This window comes from Oxyura jamaicensis, chromosome 1, assembly GCF_011077185.1.
Source record: "Oxyura jamaicensis isolate SHBP4307 breed ruddy duck chromosome 1, BPBGC_Ojam_1.0, whole genome shotgun sequence".
Classification (NCBI taxonomy): domain Eukaryota; kingdom Metazoa; phylum Chordata; class Aves; order Anseriformes; family Anatidae; genus Oxyura; species Oxyura jamaicensis.
Window position 1 is genome coordinate 194,285,057 of NC_048893.1, and position 15,522 is coordinate 194,300,578.

Genomic DNA, 15,522 nt, shown 5'->3' on the forward strand with positions numbered 1-15,522 from the left:
CACTCATTTTGTTTTATAACTCCCCAAAGTACGCCAAGTGATTTAGAGAAAAATTAGAAAGCGACAACCTGAACTTGGCCTGAAGTACAAGCCTGTTGCAAATTATGAGGTGAAGTAAGTGTCGCTGGCTTTTTAACAGCAGCCTGTCTTTTGTGGTTACCCTGCCATTTGACTGTGAGAAAACAAGTAGATAGGAATCCAAATGGTAGCCCCTCTGCCTCAGCAATCTGTAAAGAGCAGGTTCTTCAGCTCATATGAATTCTCACTCTGTTCATTTGTATCAGTAGCATAAGTCGGAGTTCTTATTTAGGGTTATCTATACAAGGATATTTTATAAAAGTTAATTGGATTTACTTTTTTAAATGATTGATTAAACTGCATTAAACACTGTGGATGTTCTTAGTCAGCATTTTAGTAACCTCATTTCAAATTAATTAAGTTATCTTCAAACATGAAATTTGTGTTTAAACATATTGATTATTACAGTTAATATCATCATAGAATCATAGAATGGCCTGGGTTGAAAAGAACCTTAGAGATCATCTAGTTTCACCCCCCCTGCCATGGGCAGGGTTGCCAACCACTAGAGCAGGCTGCCCAGAGCCGCATCCAGACTGGCCTTGAATGCTTTCAGGGATGGGACATCCACAGCCTCTCTGGGCAACCTGTGCCAGGGCCTCACCACCCAATATGATTTATTTCATGGCAGAAAGCACTCCGTGTCAAAGAAAGGGGTAGAATTTTAAGACCCGTTTAAGTTTTGGGAGATTTTAATATAATTCTATGTCTAGGAAAAGTAACTGTGTTTTGTGTTTATTTCTGAAAGCAATTCCAGAAGTTTCCTAAAGCAAATGGTACTTGTGCTGTAGGCTAAGACTGGGAATTGCCTAGATGGTGGAACAATCAACTATTCCATGCTTCACTCTGTGGCCAGAGGCTGTGCTATTTTTTACCTTTTTTTCCCCATTCTGAAGACAAGTGTCTGCTTTCATGCTCTTTGTTTTTTCTGTGTTTTATTGATTTGATTTTCTGAAGGGACTTATCTTTAATTGGTTATGGAAGTCAAGACTCTTCAGGAACATGAATGAAATTTCAGAAGACAGAAGTTCCTATTGGCAACATGTCCTGAATTTTGAGCAGCAGAAGAAATTACATCTCTGCTATGCTTATGTTATCACACGTTTCAAGAAGACCAAAGGGCACTCAGAACTAAAAAGCACACTCTAAACAACGTTCCAACTTTTAATTTTATCAGCTTGAGTTAACTAATTTCACAGTGTCCACCATAGCTGAGGCTGGATTTTGGGGTCCTGTACTACTTCCATTTCTATCCTTTTTTTTAATTTTTTTTTATTTTTTTTTAGTTGCATCTCCTTTTGTAAAGGAGTGGCTGTAGAAACAAAAGATTCACTTGACAACATTTTCTACTCCAAGTTTCATTTTGTTCAATGTTCAATGTTAATATTTTTAGGTAGAAATCTGTCTTATTGGTGAAGGCTTATTTTGTTCATAAACTTCCATCCCTTTTTTCCTGCTAGAAATTTCCTACCATAAAATGACATCATCTAATTCTCAATAATTTGTTGGTATTTTAGTCAGATTGATTTTCCATTGCCTATAACAGGATCCTTTTACTGTGAAATGTCAATACAAAGAGTCTCCTAGTTTTGAAAGTTTCACTTAAATATTTTGGGCAAAAAAAGATGGGGAGAATGAAGGGGTTCAGGATGGGTATATCTCATCACTTTTCTTTATCCATTTAGTAGTAAATTTGTCATCTTTCTAGTCCGTAAGTCAGCTTGAGAGGGTTGTGGGGGTGAGGAGAGAGTAGGAGAGAGAGAGTTGGGAGGAATGAGAGAGAGAGGTGAGGGGGCTAGACAGAGGGACGGGGAGAGAATGGGGGAGAGAGAAAGATGTCCAAAGGGAAGTGCTGTCTGTCACTGTTGGACAGGTGTTGAAGGCAATTGGAATGGAGTGTTGGAGGCACAACCTTGTGCCTACCTTTCTGCAGAAACTGAAGAGGAACTTTGATGACCAGCTTTGGCTAGATACTTCACTGTTAGGTGTTTAAAGATGAGTCTTTCTGAAGATTAAGGAGTCTTAGCACAAAAACATGGTCTCCTGATTCTGATCCAGTGTCAACATTTCAAATATGCTCATCTGTTCTGCCTTGCCTATTCTTTAGTGTAAGAATATATATATATGTATATATATACACACACTTCCTCTCTATACTTGTATATAAGCTACTGTTGCTACTCCACTCCCAGAACTCTTCTGCCAGTTTGTGTGGTGCTTTTCCAGTGTGCAAGTATTAGTCTTGGAATGAAAGAAGCTGATTTTCATTTCTGACCCAACTTCATATTCAAATTTGTATTTTGCAGGGGTGAAAGGCTAATTCCATAATCCCACATAACCCTTTGGCTAATCCCACTTAAGATGGAAAATGAAGCCAGAAGAAATTAATTGGTTTATATTATTAAAGTGAGCTACCACAATCCCTTGTTTGTATAGTATTCAGGAGTTGTTATCTCTATCCTTCAGCTTGTTTTGCAAGCAGCTGCTAGTTTTTCACAGCCAGCAGGCCAGGATGGGCTGGAGAGAGCTTTGCACTGGCAGCCAGGAGGTTCTGAAGTCCTAGTGGTGGTGCGTGTCCCATGGATTTGCCACAGCAGTGGGGCTTACTGTTTTCATTTCTTTGTCTCTTTTGTCACATTAAAATGAGGCTAAGGAAACACTGCAATGTATGTCTCAGAAGGGAATTGAGAGTTAATTAGTTAATTACTTAAAATGTACTTAATTTTGCTATGCAACGTATTGTATTTTGCTTAAGTTAATGCAGAGCAGTCATGGATGACCTATGCTGCATTAAAAGTAGGCTGTCTTTCTCTGCCAGTACGAGCAGGAACACATGGTTTGCTTCACAAGTTTGACCACGAGTTCAACAACAGCTGAAATTTCCAACCAGGGAAGAACTGGATTTGGTGAATCAAACTAGGTCTTAACTAATATATATATATATTTTTAAGGATGTGGGTCAAGTTTCATCCTTCACAACCTGTTTTCATCCCAAAGGTAGTATGAACGGTGCTGTCTTGAGCTCTGCAATGGTGGCAAGGTATCAGCTGAGAGAATGGAATGAAGCACTGGTCTGTCTGGGTGTGAAGGAGACTCCTTTTTATTGGGCGCTGAGTTTACCCCACCACTTCATGCTGTTGGATATGGAAGAAATAACCATCAGCTAAGGATTAAATCTATATTTAATTTATGTAAATATTTTATATTTAATTTATATCACCTCAGGAGTTATAATAGTAATCAAGCTGGACAACACTTTGGTCAGGTATTTGATCCCAGATCTCCCTAACAGGAACAAAGAAGAGTAAGAGAAATTTCATGTAAAGTCTTTATCGAGTACAGGCTTGAGGAAAACAATAGCAAGTAACTGTATTCAGGATTTTATTCAACACTAAAGATGTATTGTTTAGAACATAGAGTGAGCATTTGAATTGTATGCTGATGTCAGCAAGAAGGACTGAGGTGCAGGAAATTTCCTGGGGCTTAAGGGTCCCTAGGGCTGAATGGGCTCATTTGCAGCCTGGGGCCATTGATTCTGAAGACTTTTTAATCCCCAAGAAATACTCTGCCCATCATTCCTTATTGCTTTTTTTAGCATGCAGGATGAAAGTTTCATCTTCATTCTTAAGGATAAAACATAAAAAAAAAGAAAAACAACACACAAAAATGTGACACGTTGAGTTTTATCTTTGTGTCAGAAAGCAAGGGTGCAAGATTTCTTCCATTTGAAGAATAGGAGAAGTATCTATGGAACTACTATCCAATATATATTTCCTCATCAGGACCCTTAATATCAACTTCCAGTATTTTTAAATGGAACTGTTATGCATTGTGAAGCATCAATTAAGAAATTCAGCAAAAGATTACCTGCTGTATCCATAGAAAAAGTCATCCACATCACACTTTCTATTGTTAAAATTCAGGATAAAAGGAAACGCGGAGACGCAAGAATAGGATTACAGATCCCTCTCCCTCTAACCAAGTTTTAATGCAAAACTCCAAGGCCGTAGATTCCGCAGTCTACTTTTTTACTGTGTCTTTCCTATGTGTTTCTTTATCCCATGGTTTTCTGTTCCATATGCCCTAATCTAAGGATAGCTCCTTTTTATGTCCACAGATCCTTTTCCTGTTCCCTCTCCACTTGTCATGGCAAACAGGACTTTCTATAGGCTTTATATGTTCAGGTTGGTCTGGCAGTGTGCAATGTAGACTGACCAGATTGCTGATGCAACAAAAACAAAGCACAGAGTTATAGCTGCTTTTTTTCTCAAAGGAATGGAATTCTGTCTCTTTCACTTGTAGCCAGCTCCTGATCTTCACAAAACCGCTTGGAATATAATAACCTTGAGTCAAAGCCATGACTCAGATCGGGTGTACTTTAGCTAATGTTTGAAAGTGATTGGGAAAGACTAATAAAAGAACAGATGTGTTAATAGAAGGCTTGATTTTCATAAATCCCATTTCCTTGAGAAGTTCAGGTTACATGTGGTCGGTTACTTAGGGTGCATCTATGCAGATTACCAGGTGCTGTATCCACTTGGTTCTTTTATGCCAGGGAAATAAGGACTGGAATTGGAGTGGGAACATGATGGACTGGTGGGAATAAAAAGTAACCCAGACTTGGCGATTGCTTGATTAGAACAGATCATTTTCTGCATTTTCTGACAACCAGCTTCACACTGACCAAATAGCATGCTTAGCTGTTTTTTGTTTGTTTGTTTGTTTGTTTGTTTGTTTTTTCACTGTTACCGTATGAGTCAGAGGCAACGGTCTGTGCTTTCACTTTGATAAATAACTAGAGTACCAGTGAGTCAGCAATGGATGATGGTACGATGCTATTCAGTTGAAGTGTAAGATGACAACTCACAGGGTTGGGAGATAGAACAACAGATTATGTAAATTGAAAATTATTGTCTGGATTAATTACTTTGCTTGAACAGCAAAAGCTGACCCACTAAATTATCCGCCACCCTAGGTATAGTTACTGCTTGTGGGAATGCATTTAGAGTCATGTGACACTTTCCAGTGAAAGTTAATATAAAGTCTAAACACCACTTCAGTTACTATAAGTGTTTAAGACAGAGACACTAGTAAGTTTTCTCTCTCAAGCACTATTATAGTGACTGAAGTGGAGTAGTGCTCTTGTGATGGCCTTCATTCCAGGTCAGTTTCATCTACTAAAGTGGTTGAGGTGGGGTGTGGGTTTATGGGTATGGAGCCATTCACTGCACTAGACTCTTTCTACTTACTGTTGAAATTATACATCTAATCTGGAATTTTAGTATGTCAGTTTCAGAAAGGATTGAACAGAATCTCAAACTCTTTTCATCTAGGGTGCAGAAATAATTATGCATTTCTTCTGGCATGCTCATAGCACAGAGGACAAAATCAAATTAGAGGACAAAGTTATATTTATGGTAGATGTTAACTATTCATGCATTGTCTGGAATTCATTAACTGGACAAAAGGCCTGGAGGTATGTTTGCGGAAGTGGTTCAGAATTGCTTTTTAGCTCAGTATGACTATTAATTCAATAAGAAATGAAGTACTTCCAGACTTGGTATTCCTGACATGGAGGATATGATTGAAAGCAAAATATCAAATGAAGATATAATCATAGAATGCAGGAAACCATTTGGAACATGGTATAATGGCACTATGTTTAAAAGTAACAAAAAGGAAAAAGTCAGACTAGTGAGCTTTATAAACTGCTTGGCTGGCAGAAGGTGAGGGTTGCATGGGTTACAGAGAAATGATACAGGATATGGATGAAAGATAGGAAAGGAACAGATGACAAAACTACTTTTCTAGTTTTAAAATGTAATAAGTACATTATTGAAAACAGGATACTTGAAAAATCACAGAATCATAAAGTGGTTTGGGTTGGAAGAGACCTTTAAAGATCACACAGTTCCAACTGGGAGTGGGACTGTATCAAAGGTATACAAATCAAGGTATCTGACATAAGTTGCTCTTCCTTTATCCACCAATGCTGTCACTCTGTCATAGCAGGCCACCAGGTCAATCAGGCACAATTTGCTCTTAGTGAAGTTATGTTGGCTCTCCCCAGCCACCTTTCAGTCTTCCATATGCCTTAACACAATTTCCAGGAGACTCTGCTCCATGATCTTACCAGGCACAGAGGTAAAGCTGGCAGGTCTGTAGTTCCCCTTTACAAAAAGTGGGTGTTAAGTCTCCTCTTTTGCAGGCACTGGGTACTAAGATAAGCTCTTATTCATCAGAATAGGATCTTCTTGTCTTCAGTGAGACTGGAAAGGCTTCAAAGGGAAACGAAAAGTAGCCCTGCACTACTGTGTCATGGGACTTTCCCATTTTTGTAACTCTTGCAGAAATGCTAAAGTCCAGTGCACCCTTACTGTTGTGATGAGTTTTTAGTGCTTAGAGTACAACAGTGCCTTTGACCCTTATTTTGCACTTTGCTGTGTGCTGCCTGCTTCTACTTCTGGTATTTAAAATTGTATTGTTACAAGATTTATTTATTTATTTGGAAAAAAAAAAATCAAATGTAGTACTGAAATAAAGTATATCTGTCTAAAATTTGTGTTTGTGTCAGCAAAGTCTTTCTGAAATTCATGTTTATATAAAAAAAATGTCGTTGAGAAGATTCCACTAATAGTTTAAAATACTATCTGTAGCTTGAACTTTTTTTTTTTTTTTTTCCATGTTAATTTTACTGCACTTGTCCAGCTTGTTTTTCAGTTTTAAATGCTTTACCTCTTCTTATTTTAGGTATTCTTTTTTTCTTCCCAAACCTTCTGTAATGCATATTAGAGGGGCCTCAAAACTGATGCTGCCCTTTTCTCCCTTTTTTTCTACTTCTGGGGTTCATTCCATATATGGGTCTGCTACTTAAACCCTGCTTTACTCTTATCCCTCTTTCTGAGGTCTGATTGCTGCAGATAGTTATCACTGTTAGAAACTCATGGACTCATTCCCGTGTCTATTATCCTTTTGAGTCTTGTTCATCTATCAGAATTGCCCTTGCTTGTTGGAACCTCTGTGCTAATTCAACAAAATAAATGGTTACCAATCTGATTCAGTTGTTGCTGCTCAAGCTAGGTTCCCATACCATTACCTTGATTTTTTTTCTTGATTTTTTTTTTTTTTTACTAGTTTAACCAGTCACTCCATAGAGGTATCGCTGTTTAAGAGCATTGTCATTTTTGTTACTGCTTTAATTTGTCTGGGAATTCAGTCCTTTGTGATGGTGATTTGCCTTTACATCTCTAGCCCTTCCATTTTTACTACAGTCTTGATAAGTCAGGGAGCTATTGGTTTTCTCTGCACGGTTGTCTGTATTGAAGAATTGTTTTTTCAATACTAGCTGTCTGTATTTGTGGTGGTTTTACCATGCTAGTCAGCTGAACACCACAACCGCTCTCTCACTCCCCCTCCTCAGATGAGGAGGGGAAGAAGTAAAGGAAAGAACAACTCATGGGTTGAGATAAGGGTAATTTAATTAAAGAGAAAAAATATTATTAAGGAAATATTATTATTAATTAAACCATTCAACTAAAGGGAAAAAAGGGAAAGGGGAAGAGGGAGGGGGAAAGGGAATAACAAAACAAAACAAGTAAAGGCTATGTGGAAGTGCAGAGGAAAGAAATTACTCTACTTCCCACAAATGAGCGATGCTTGACCACGTCCTTGAAGCAGGGCCTCAAAGCACATAGCTGGTGTTCGGGAGGAGGACAGACGTTTTCACAACGAGAGCCCACCCCTCCCCCTCTTCTTCCTTTTTCCACCTTTTATTGCTGAGTGTGACATCATATGGTATGAATATCCCTTTGGTTGGTTTAGGTCAGCTGCCCTGCTGATGTTTCTTTCTCACTTTTTTGCCCACCCCCTAGGAGGGTCAGAGAGAGTCCTGATGCTGTGCCAGCACTTCTCAGCAGCAGACACAACACTGGTGTGCTACCACTGCTGTTCTAGCTACAAGTGCAGAGTGCAGCACTGTATGGGCTGCTGCAGGGAAAGTTAACATCCCAGCCAGACCCAGTACAGGTATTGCAGAACTGTTTTTTCAATACTGCATATTGTGGTTTGAAACTCTTCTGTTCCAGATTGCCCGGTGCAATCATCATTATCAGTACCCAGTGTGGATGGGTCTGGATCATTCTAAGATGTTGATAAGCTTCAGGCAGCTCTATTCAGTCCTGCCTGCACTAAGTCTCACAGAACAAGTAAATGCTACTTTCTTGCACTTGCACCCTCTCAAACATTTAGATTTCAGTTTTGCCTCTTAAAAATACGTTTCAGCAGAAATGGCTATGTGGAGTAACAGAAGGTGTGCAAAGAGGAGCTACCATTTGATCTAAAAGAAATGATGTAAACATGAGCAAAGTGCTGTTTCTGTCTCCATCAGGCTTCTGAGTTGCTTCTTTCCAGTCAGTGAGGTCAGCAGTGGACTCTCAGGATGTGAGTACGGGGAGAGATTGCCAAGTTTTGGCAACTGATTATAAAAGGAATGCTTTCACACATTAATATTAATGCACCCTGCCCACAAATAGCAATGGAAGGTTAATTTTAGATGACTAAGTCCTATTCAGTGGAATAAATATCTGAAGAGATGTTGTATAACTTAAGCAGCACAACAGATATGAAAAAATGAGTTTTGTGTCTGACCATTAGGCCAGGAAGTTTTATCATATTAAACCTGCAGGTTTTCATGAATGGCTGAAGGTACACGAACTCCTTCATCAGTTTCACAGCAGTTTCATATTCTTTCCTAATGAATTGCCTCATCAGTTTCACAGCAGTTTCAAATCTGTTGCAGACAGATTTTAGTGAAACTGGTTACTTTGCTATTAATTATTAAATGAGACCATATTATCCCTAATGTACTGAGCCACAGTTTCATCACCAAAAAATGTTTTGGCTTCCATTTTGGCCATGCTAATAATAGCCTCACCTGTCTTGTTGCATGCTACAATTACTGTAGTGTTTTACCTGCTGATTGCTCTAGAGGCAACAAAACTTATTTCAGTAGCATTGTTATAGAATATATACAGTTGCAGTAAAATTTTGTTCTTTATTGTCTTTTCAATGCCATTACATGAAATCCATTAAGTGCTTACAGCGGGAGAAAAAAAAAAAAAAAGTAGTGACATATTCATATGTCTCAGTGACTCAGCGGCAGGTGTATTGAGTTCATGGAAAAAATCTAATGTTTAATCCTGCAAACTCAGTTTTGATTGTGATCATTAACTGTGTTCTTGACTTCCCTATTATCTCCATAATTAATAAAGAAAACATTTTGAAGTGAACACACTGCTTTGTTCTTTTTGTCATCTATGAAATTGTTCTGACAGCCTCCTATCTTCTCCATGAAGGTATTTCTGAATCGATGTGAAACTATAATTAGAAGAGACAACTTACCTTGATTCCCAGAACTCCTGCTGAATAAACAGGATTTGCAATTAAACAAACAACAACAACAAAAACAACTATGCTTTTTAAAATTTGAAGCTAAACAAATTTGTTACTGAAATCAGTGAAAGAGTAAATAGAGAGCTCCAAATCACCTTGTAGATTTCTAGAATACTTTAGTTGTTTTAGCACCAATTCTCATCCAGAAAAGAAGTATTTCAGTTTGAATGTGCTTTAGTTTGACTGTGTGACCATCTTGACAAAAGGCAAGTGGTAATCTTGGTAGTGATCTGAATTTGTCAGAGCAGAAACAAGAACTCCAAGAGCTCTCCCTTCATGAAGTTGTTTCATGCTAAGCTTCAAATCACGTGTTCTGAATTGTCATATATTTCAACAAATTAAAAGGATTTTTTTTTTCTTTAATAAACTAATTACCTTTAAACAAGGGATCAATCAATATTGTTAATAGTAGAATCCTTGCAATACCTCTAATTAATCATACCCATTTTCACATAACGATGCATCTACATGCAGTTTGTTTAATAAGACCTTTTCCCTGTCTGCTAGCTGTCTGCTAGATTAAACAGTAGCTGAGTAACAGCTGTGTCAAAGGAAAAATACTTTTCAATTGCTATTTTTTCAGAAGCTTCCCTTCCACTAAGGATTATGAGGCTGAACTCTGAATGGCAATGAATTAGATAAAAGTTTTGAAAGGGCACTGCATGGTGGTAGAGTCTGCTACTGCATGTGGATTCCTTTCTAGTTTTAATTTTCTTAACAAAGAACAAAAAGATCACAAGGGTATCATAAGGACTATGTTGAATTCTCTGTGAATGGGTGAATAACTCTATTTGCTCTTCTGTTATTAGAATTTGCTAATCTGTATGTAGTCATGAAGGAATTGCTCCCACAGGGCATTCACAAAATACAGATTAATTTTTATTTTAATAGCCAACTCACCTTGAAAAAACATTCTTCTTCGTCTGGTGATTTCATCAGAGAGAGTAACATCATTAAGGGCAACAAGCAGCACTTTTTCAGGATTTTGAAAATTCTTCCTCAACTAATCAGAGAAAAAAGGAAGCTTTTAATTGACCATAAGTTTAGGTGCATCATAATTAATATTACAGGACCTGCTATGCTTTTTGAAGATTGTGCGCAGCTTACATTAGAGTGACTGTGAGAATATCCTACCATTGTGGTTGCCAAAGTCCTAGCTCAGGAGATGTCAGACTTTCTTGTGACTTCCTCACATTGCAACATGCATCAGATCCATAAACCCTTCTCTTTTATACAGTTTGCAGGGTTACTTAGATGACACACTACAGCTTCAAGGTTTTTTAAAAACTGGGAATCCAAATTGGTAACAATTTCCCCTCCCTAGGATTAAAGATTATGGATTGTAAAACTGCTCCCATGGTAATATGAATATTGATAGGTTATAGCTGTGCTCTCATTGTGAAGGGTTCAAAAACATGTTAGTTCTGCTCTATAACCATGTGATATATCACACAGTTACAGCCATGTATTTTTATTGTCAGCACCATGTGCAGTGTGCCTGTGACATTATCTCAGATAGATTAAAAGATGTTTCTCCAGGTAGTGAGCATTTTAAATTTTTATTATTTTATTTTTTTATGTCAGCAAGGTGGAATATAATGAATTGGTGTAATTTACACAGCAAAGTAAGATTGATGAAAGATGTTTAAAGCAGGAAAACTAGCCAACAGGAAAGTACATATAAAATAATTCAAGACAACAAGACACAAAAAAATGACTTTACAAATGTTCCTTTTAATCACCCACCATTTCTAATTTTTGGCCAGTTTCTTTCTTAACTGGCAGCAAATAAGCAACTTTTCCTCTACTTATGCTGTATTGCTTAATGATTCTCTTTCCTTATTGTCTTGCTTTTATCTCTTTAGAGTAGTAGATTACAGTGAGCAGCTGGACATCCCACCATCCCACCCCTCCACAAGGAAGCCTCAGTAAGAGTGGCTGTTAGCGTCTTACAAAGGGAGAAGTCACTGGAGGAGAAACATGAGGCAAGGTGCAAACTGTCATCTTGAAGAAAGACTTTCATCACTCTCTTCCATCCTCATGGAGATGCTGATGAAGTATGGGCTGTGTGAGCAGACAGCGTGGTGAATTGAAAACTGGCTGAATGTCTCAGCTCTGAGGGAAGTGATGATGGCAGGAAGTCTAGTTGGAGACGATTAACTAATGGTGATCCCCCAGGCTCAATACTGGGTCCAGTCCTGCTCAACATCTTCATTAATGATCTGGATCTGGGCAGAGTGTAATCTCATTGAGTTTGCCCATGACACAAAACTGGCAGAAGTGGTTGATATGCCATGCTGCCATCTAGAGAGACCTCAAGAGGCTGGAAAAATGGACTGACAGGAACCTCATGAAGTTCAGCTAGGAGAAGTAAAAAGTCCAGCCCCTAAGGAGGAACAACCCTAGGGACTAGGACATGCTCTGAGCCACCCAGATGGAAAGCAGCTCTGCAGATAAGGACCTGGGTGTCCTGATGGACGCCAAGTTTAATGTGAGTCTGTAAAGTGCCCTTGATGCTAAGAAGATTAACAGTATTCTTGGCTGCTTTAGGCAAAGTATTGACAGCAGGTCAAGAGAAGTGATCCTCCCCTCTGTTTAGCACTGATGAGGCCACACCTGGAGTCCAGTGCAGGGCCACTGAGATGATGAAGGGACTGGAGCACCTCTCTTATACAGGAAGACTGAGACAGCTGGGACTGTTAAACAGAAGAGGATGTTCAGGGGGGAACTCATCAATGTGTATAAATACTTGAATGGAGGGTGCAAAGAGGATGAAACAGGCCCTTTTCAGAAGGGTCCGGTGCCAGGACATGAGGCTATGGACACAGACTGAAAGACAAGAGGCTCTTTCTGAACTTAAGGAAATACTGCACTAGAACAGGCCACCCTGAGAAAATGGTAGAGACCAAGGATGGGTTGGAAGTTTTCAGGATTCATTGGAATGCAGGTCTAAATAACCTGGTCTAATCTTGTAGGTGATGCTGCTTTGAGCAGGAGGTTGGACTAGAAACCTACTGAGGTCCCTTCCAGTCTGGATTCTGTGATTCTCTAAGACTCTCTGGTCTTTGAACTTCTCAGAGAGAATTATTGGATTTGTTGTTCTAGCCTAGGGTTACTTTCCATTTTATGAATATTTTTCAAGTACAAAAATTCACCCGTAATTCATTGCAGAACCAGGACAGCAATTAGCATAAAACCCCAAACATATGAAATGATATTTTCAGGCTTCTCCATATTTCTCCCACATTTTCAAGATTTCAGAAAATTTATCTGCCAGCAACAAACTCAAAATCTGTGAAAGGAAAAATAAGGCTGTGCTCTTTTTAACTGTTGTACTGGGTCTGGCTGGGATGTTAACTTTCCCTGCACAACTATTTAATTAACTCAATTAAAAGAAAGAGAGAGAGGGAGAGAGAAAGAAAAGAAAGAAAGAAAGAAAGAAAGAAAGAAAGAAAGAAAGAAAGAAAGAACAACAAACTAAATCCAACCAACCAAAAAACAAACAAACAAAATAAAACCAAACCACCAAAACCAAACCAAACCAAACCAACCAACCAAACAAACAAAAAAAAAACACAAATCAACCAAGATTGTTTCATTAGAATATTGGAATATTGCTTACAATCCAGGAGAGCTGAGTGTGGCTCCCTGCTCCTTAGCACACCAGAGCCAATGTAACTTGATTAGAAGAGGAACTTCTTTTGCTTAGTTAAGTACTCCACCATCTCAGAATCATGGGGGAACAACTCTGAAAAAAAGAAAGCGACATAATAATTTATCTGCTTGCCTGATGTTGGTTGCATTTTAAGCATGCTAGAGATGAGATATATGTTTTAGCTGGTTACTGTTTCATTATGATAACAGAGCTAAATTTCATTTTAAAAGCCTGGGAATGATGCTCTGACTGTGTCCTTGTTATCTGTATTGGTATTTTCCACAGAGTAACAGTGAATTAAAGGACCAATGAAGAGGCACATATAATTAATACTGCAAAATGACTGAGGTACACAGTGCTTTGAGTCAATAAAAAAAAAAAAAAAGAAAGAAAGAAAGAAAGAAAGAAAGAAAGAAAGAAAGAAAGAAAGAAGGAAAGAAAGAAAGAAAGAAAGAAAGAAAGAAAGAAAAAAGAAATAAAAATAGAAATGTTAACTGTGACCAGATACTTAGATGAATTTTAATGAAGAGATAGAGGTGCAGAACAAGATAGTGCAGGGAGGCATTTAAGACCATTTAGATAAATTAGATGGATTCAGTTTCTTGAGATCTGCTGAATTTGATTCTGAAGTCAATAAGAATTTAACTGTTAAAAACTGCCTCCAAGGATTTCCATAAGGGAAGAGATCTGAGCAGGCTGCAGAAAGCAAAATTTAAAATCAACAAGACAAAATTCAATAGAGACTGTTAGGAAGCAGAAATTTAAAAAGGTGAATAACTCAGTTGAAGAGCTGCAGAAAGTGGTACAATAATTCAGAGACAAACCCAACAAGTTAACATATCAGAGAAACTGACGTACAGTGCAAAGTTTTCTGTTTCCAGAAATATAAGTTCTGTGATGCATTAGCAAGGCCAGATTGTATTGGTCCTTGAGCAACCTAAGAGGAGATGCCCCTGCCTACAGCAGGGGTGTTGGAAGTAGTTGATCTTTAACAGTTCCTTCCAATACAAACCATTCTGTGATTCTATGAACAGAAGAAAACTGCATATGATTAATATAATTTTTACAGTCTACTAAGCACTTAACTAAGCCTTCCTGAAATACTGCGTCCAGTCTGAACATCATATTTAAAGTAAAATGTAGACAAATTCTTATTGCTCTCAGAGCTCCCTCCAAGAATAACAAAAGGATTGGATAACATGATGTAAGAGAAAGGTCTAAAGGAACTGAGTATATTTAGTCAAGTAAAGAAAGCAGGAAAACAAGTATAAAAATAGCATTTTGGAATGTAACAAGTTGTTATAAACAATGAGCAATTGTTCCCCACATTCACCATGATTCTGGGAGACAAGAAGAAGAGTTTTGATTAATTGCAATAAAGAAAATTGAGTTTCTATTTTAAGAAAAGTTCTTAACTGGAGGTCGGAAGTAGTTTTTGTGGGGAGATAATGAAACATCTAGTTTAAGAGTGGGAAACCAAGCTCAGAGAAGAGGCTTAAGGTTTGTTGCCAGAGAGCTAGGTCCTAGGAACAAGGTGAATGTGGACTCTAATGCAGAATTTGTGGAATTTCTTGAATATAAATCAAATAAAGTCATAACTCATTCATGTCCTCCCATAGACAGACCCGTGAAATAGGTAACTAATTACTGAAGTGTCGTGCAATGCTGTTATTAAGGAGTGTCTGTACAAGACATGACATACTGTGTGAAATGTGCAGTCTTGATATTGAGCAGAATACATATTAACCAATGAATGAAAATAGTGAATGCAAGACTGTACATCACTTCTGAAAGACAATGAAAATATTTTAACATCACTGCTTCTCATTTCTGCATTGTAACTGTGTTCCCATTTTTCTATTACCAGTTTACACCAGGAGTCAGCCCTAGAGTAGGAAGGAGAAAAAGGTGGAGCAGGAAGAGAAACTATTGGAGAAGCTGACATTGTATTTAAGGCTATTTTCAATGGCAGAGTGTATGACTCTGAAGGGAGGAAGGACTACAAATCCATTACAGTGTTCTTTAATTGGAAGTGATAATAATACAGCTGATAATAATACATTCTTTAAGGATGGATTATGCTCTACATAGGTGAAAAATGCTAAGGAAGGGGGTGGGTGGGGTGGGGTTATTATCATCTGAAGACGAGGCCTTGTGATCTCTGTGGAGGTTTACAATAGGCCACTGTGTCTGTACGTCCCAAAGTCTGTATTCCAATGTCAAGCTTCTTGAACACCCATACATCTAAAATGGATGACCAGTACATTCTCTTAATGAACTTTAAGGTTATGAACTTTGAGTTAAGCTGAGGAGCAGAATAATTTTTCAATTACATTAGA